This window comes from Lolium perenne, chromosome 7 (genome assembly GCF_019359855.2).
Source record: "Lolium perenne isolate Kyuss_39 chromosome 7, Kyuss_2.0, whole genome shotgun sequence".
Taxonomy (NCBI): Eukaryota; Viridiplantae; Streptophyta; class Magnoliopsida; order Poales; family Poaceae; genus Lolium; species Lolium perenne.
Window position 1 is genome coordinate 135,589,224 of NC_067250.2, and position 6,031 is coordinate 135,595,254.

At 52.7% G+C, this 6,031-nt stretch overlaps 1 long non-coding RNA gene across 1 annotated transcript; it reads left to right on the top strand.

Annotated features, from left to right (window-relative positions):
• Positions 1-1,320: 1,320 nt before the first annotated feature.
• On the top strand, positions 1,321-2,327 carry LOC127301708 (uncharacterized). The gene is made up of 2 exons (XR_007852371.2): positions 1,321-2,163; positions 2,289-2,327. It is a non-coding gene; the product is annotated as an uncharacterized lncRNA (long non-coding RNA).
• The last annotated feature ends 3,704 nt before the right edge of the window (positions 2,328-6,031 follow it).

Consider the following 6,031-nt stretch of genomic DNA (forward strand, 5'->3'; position numbering starts at 1 on the left):
AAGAACTAGACCTATGCTGTACACTACGATGCCCGGCGCCTCGCCTCAGCACCCTCCTGGCGGCGATGCCGCCGGGAAGAGCCTTGGCTCGGCCCGGGAGAGAGGATAAGGCTCCCAACTACTGTAGTGAAGAGAGAGAAGAAAAGGGGGGCGGGGTGAGCGACCCTATAGAAACCTGTGAGATATAATAAGGAGGACAAAAAGAATTAGAACTAGAAGCATATGGCCATGAGCGTCTAGCTTCAGCTGCTCATCTAGAGGTGGCAGCTCCGTCGCTCGGCCGGGTGTGCGGTGTCTACACGGACGACCAACGTTTTGATGCAGATCTTCATTTAATAAGCATGTAAAAGGAGGAAAGGAAATAAGATGAAAGCCTACACTCCTTATTTAGAAAACTATTCAAACTGATACGTGGTGTCATGTATGGAAATGTTTCATTCCAAAATCAACAAGGAAACAGATCAAACACTGCCTACTCTTGCCTCAAATAAAACACACTAATGGGTTAGACCCGGTTATTGTACAGAAATACCCGATGACTCTTGTGCGATTTCTAAATAGAAATCCATCAAACGGTTCTTGGTTGTGGTGCCCAGACTCCTTGGTACCCCAATTATTTTACCTATATATATAGAGAAAAGTTCTTCTATTTTGTGACTCCCCAGTGGTTGCAATCATCACCGTTGATGTTGCTTTGAGATTCGTATTTAGGATGTGGTCCATTCCCTCTAACTTATATTTTTCTTATTTAGTTGAAGCTCTGGAGCTTTACTCTTTAAGATGTTTTTGACTCATATCATGCCACCTATTAGTGCTAGGCTCGGGTTCCGCTCTGGACGACTCTAGCCCTGAAATCGTGTCAGCCGCGTGACATCTTTTTCCCATGTGATAGCCCAAGCGTCCACGGGCTATGCACACAGCAACTCCCAACTCTCGCTCATGTCATCCCGTGACTCCTAGACCCCCACACCTACCTCACGACTTCACACATCTCGTTCTCTCGAAGTCAGGCCGGGCGACACGCCTCCACCGGCACCGTCGCCCTCCCTCGGCCTCTGCCACCACCATCCCCTCTTTATTGCATCTCGCGACGCGGACTTCCAAGAAGAGAGATGGCGCTCGATACCCCTGTCTTGGTGGAGATAGGGATTTTTTTTTTGCACAAAGGTGGGGTCAGACGACCCCGTGGAGCTAATATATTAAAACCACGTGGCAGGTACATCTTACAGAAAAATCCCTTTACATCTCTTATACTGAGAAACCTAGAATTTGAAGAAGGGACCTTCCAATTTACAAAAACCACCCTGACAAAAGAGTAGAAAAAGCAATCTGTGTCCAGGGGGCCTCTGCCAACCACCGCCGGCGAACTCCAGGCGTCTCCGCCGAGTTCGGAGCGCGAAGTGCTCGAACGCTCTTGAATGAGATACGGATTGGATCAGATCAACCAGCGGATGAGCTTGGCCACACGCCGGCGACCCGCTTGCGCTTGGGTCCTGCGTCGCCGCGCCGTCCCCAATCCCCATGGCTCAGCTGCCTCGGCGTGGTCCAAGCCCTGCGTCCCTCCCATCAAGTTGGACCCCTCCGCCGCACCCGCACGCGCCACCCCTCCCTCTGTTCGTTCATCTCGCCTCTCCATCCTTTTTCACAGCAACAGAACAGAGAGGTCCTGCTTGACTGCAACGGAAGCAGCCACCAGCCAGCAGAGGGACGTCTCCCAGTACTCCGCAGCCACCCCGCCTCCATCTCCGGCATCCACCCAAGGTAGTCGATCAACAAGGGGAGGAGGCTAGTGTGCCCGCCAAACAAGCGTCGATCATGGCAGCGCCGTCCGCGCCCCTCCATCCTCCTCCCCAAGGTCGCTGGTCTCTGCATCTCCCATGGGCCATGGCCATACTCTTCAGTTTTTATTCGGCATCGTTTCATGTGTGTTACGGCAGGCACCGTGTAATGTAATTGGATTGGGATCCGTTCGTTTGTGTAGAGACGTCGCTTGCTTCTATTTGATGCATCTTGTTGACGGAATTGGCACTCACTGCCTTTCGTTCTGCAAGTCTTTATTCTTTCGTTTAGCAATTGCATACCTCTGTATTTTCATTTAGCAAGAAAAGAGTTTGCCTGGCCGGAGTGGCGAGGCTGATGCCGAGCTGTGCATCGGTGCTTCAGGTGAGTGTTCACATCTCTGTTCAATAGATGAACCTTGATCAAGTAAGTACATGTCTTCATGACATCTAGCGATGTCAAGTTGTTGTGCAATTTTTGTTGAAGTTCTTCTACATCGTTACATGTAGGGGCTTAATGACTATTAGCATCAGTCTCTTGTGAAGAAATATCTGAGTGCAAAGCAGAGGAGAGAAAATTTATCTCTGACAATCCAGTTCCAATCAAATGCCTGAAAATGATCTTAATTATGTTATTTATTTTAATCCCAATAGACAACATCCAGTACGTAAATAAAAGAACTAGCTATCAATAAGTCTTAGAAATAAAAGAACACTGAATTAGAATAGTGCAAATTTCTAGCATATTACTGAACCCTTGCATTTTTACAAATTTTCAATATCTCTGTTCTAAGTTATTCTTGCATCACACTAATGCTGAACCCTGGTCCTCGCGTTGCTGCTTTGCGCCAGCAGCTGCGCTGCTCTGCCACTTCCGCCACAGCTTGCTAAGAGCATCTCCACCGTTAACCCCCAAATAAGCGCCGGCAGAGGCGCCGGTACCTCCGTATGGGGGCGCCGGCACTGCATCCTCTATTTGAGTTGTTCCCACACCGGCATCTCCAAACAGGCGGCCCCGATAGAAATTTAAATTTAAGTTGACATTTAAACACCAAATTTAAACGAAATTTATACAAAAGCAAGTCGAATTGATACAAAACGAAATTCAAACGACATTTAAAAACTGAATTTAAAAACGTAAACTTAATCAATCTACTACGGGGCGCGCGACAGGCCTGCCTCGTCGTCATTCTTCGCCTTTGCCGCCTGCATCCGTGCCCGCCTCTCGGCCCTTCCATCGCGCATCTGGAGGTGGAGCATGGCGGCTGGCGTCGCAGGAGCTTGCGGCGTAGTCCTCGTGCTTCCCGCCTTTGCTCGTTGTCGGCGCGCATCGCTTGCTCGCGGGCGAAAGCGTCGTAGTGGCGATGGGCGTTGAGGGAGGCGAGCTTCTGTCGCTCCGCCTCCATCAGTAGGCATCCCGCCTCCTCCGTGGCCGCTCGATGACGCGAGATATCGAGGGCGTGCTCGAGATTAGTGTCGTTGATGAACTCCCGTTGCTCCTCCTTCAACGTCCGGAACAGCTCCGCGTTCAACGACGTCAGGATCGCCGCCTGCTCCGGGTCGAGGGGTGCCTGCGGCTGCTCACCCCACTGTGCCGCCTCCTCCGCCGCCTCAGCTTCCGCATCAGCGTAGTAGGCCTCGCGCCACACCGCGAACCTTGGGTCTACGTTGTTGTCGGAGCTGTTGTCCGCGTCGGGCTTCGGCTCCGGCTCCGGCTGCCGAAAAAAAGTGGTGGTGGTGGTGGCAGCGCACGGCCGTTGAGGCCCAGCATTGAGTACGTCGTCTTCAGACGGCGCGGTATTTTGAGGTGGAGAGAATGGCGCCGGCGGCGGTGGTGGAGATGAGAGGATAGCACCGCAGTGGTGGACGGCGTGCGTACTATATAGCGGCCACAACCGCCCGCATTAACGGTGACGTACGCGACTGGATGCCGCGTGGCCAATCCCTGCCCTCGTGGCCGCTTCGGTTTGCGCGCGACAGACCATTAAACGCCGACGACCAACCTTCCCGCGTCGTGGCCGATGCGAACCGCCGCGTCCTGTCTGTCGCTGACAAAGCGCCCCACCGCGAAAACCGTCGTTCCGCGAGGTGCCGGCGCCCCCGATTTACGCCCTTGGTCAAGGGGCCGATACGGGGTTACCGGCGATTCTATTGGACTCGAGAATTGGCCGGCGTCGTTTGAGGCGCGCTGGTGAGAGCCTATTTTCGCCCCCGACCTCCAAAAAGCTATCGGAGCCGCTATCGGGGCCGCCGGTGGTGGTGGTGGCAGCGCACGGCCGTTGAGGCCCAGCATTGAGTACGTCGTCTTCAGACGGCGCGGTATTTTGAGGTGGAGAGAATGGCGCCGGCGGCGGTGGTGGAGATGAGAGGATAGCACCGCAGTGGTGGACGGCGTGCGTACTATATAGCGGCCACAACCGCCCGCATTAACGGTGACGTACGCGACTGGATGCCGCGTGGCCAATCCCTGCCCTCGTGGCCGCTTCGGTTTGCGCGCGACAGACCATTAAACGCCGACGACCAACCTTCCCGCGTCGTGGCCGATGCGAACCGCCGCGTCCTGTCTGTCGCTGACAAAGCGCCCCACCGCGAAAACCGTCGTTCCGCGAGGTGCCGGCGCCCCCGATTTACGCCCTTGGTCAAGGGGCCGATACGGGGTTACCGGCGATTCTATTGGACTCGAGAATTGGCCGGCGTCGTTTGAGGCGCGCTGGTGAGAGCCTATTTTCGCCCCCGACCTCCAAAAAGCTATCGGAGCCGCTATCGGGGCCGCCGGTGGAGATGCTAGCCCCCGCTGCCGGTGCGACCGGACGCTGGCCACATTGGGATTGTCTATATTGATTCCAAATCTCAAATCTAACCATTCAAAAAAAAAAAAAAAAAATCTCAAATCTAAAGTCTAACGTGTATGTGCTATATTGGGCACCGTTTTGAAATGAATTGGGCACTGTTTTTAAATGTAGTGGCAATGTTTTAATTTGTTTTGGGCACCGTATGATCAGATGGGCTCTTTTTAATGTCACTTCTATGTGCATGCGCGGTTCCCTTTTTAGTTTATGATTTTACATGGAAAGTAGCAAAAATTTAGTTGGATAAAGTAAGACCTTACGGGCTGTTAGATGGTTATTGCATTTTCCACTGTTGATAACAAAATATCAAATCAGATGCCGGAAATGCCGGCTCGTCTCTCCCACCCTGCCATATTTTTTTTTCCCTTTTTTTACAACATTTTTTTAGATCCATTGATTCTACGCTCTCTAGATTTAGATTTGGGGTAAGTTGTACAAGCACCGTTGTTTATTAAGGCAGGCTCTTTTCAAAAGATTGTACAAGCACCGTATGTTGATTCAAGCGGCTCTTTTTCCGAAGTTTTTTTTTTTGAGAGCAACCACATATTTCATTAATCAAAAACTAAGTTACATAAAGCAACATATGTGGAAACTAAAAGACAAACCGGGATAAAATGATTATCCTGAATTTGCAGATAAAATCCTAAAAGATCGAGAAATACCAAACGATCCTTAGAGTTTCCTGCAACCACCATAGCCAGCGGCCGCTGTCTAAATCCACCGCCGCCGAGACGAACGCAAGAAGAGACGCCGAGCCTCCACCATTGCAAGATCCAAAAAAGCACCATCGCCAAAGAGGCTTTGTGAGTCGATGAACAGGCCTGCTGCAAGCAGCGAGGCACATGTCGCTGTGGCACGTCGACCGGGGGACGTCCCCGTGCTGTCTTGGACCAAGATACGCCGCCTCCCATCGACGAAGTCGGAGAAGAACGGCATATCCACCACCTCCGGACCAACATCTTCGCTCCAGAAGAACCACCTCGCCCCGGCCCCCAGCGTCGTCGTGGACAACGATAAATGCCAGTGACACATCGAGAAACAGATCTCGCCAGATCTGAAGAACGGCGAGAAGACCAAGCTGTCGACCTGAAAGATCGACAAGCACACTTTGCCAACAACTCCGAGACGCCGCCGTGAAGGTCGCCGCCGGTGTGGGAGTGGAGTTGTGGCAGATTTATTTGCCCGGGCGCCGCTCCCACCACCCCAACGACGCACCACAGCAGACAAGCCCTAACTACAAAACGGAGGAGGAACGAGGTCCCCTCCCCCTCCTGCCGCCGGAGCGGCAAGCGGAGGGAGAGGGGCCCAGATCTCACGCCGGTGAAGATGGGATCTGGCTGCCTGGGAGAGAGAGCAGGGGCAAAACGGTTCGTCACGACCGTTAGGGGCACCAAATTTAACAAC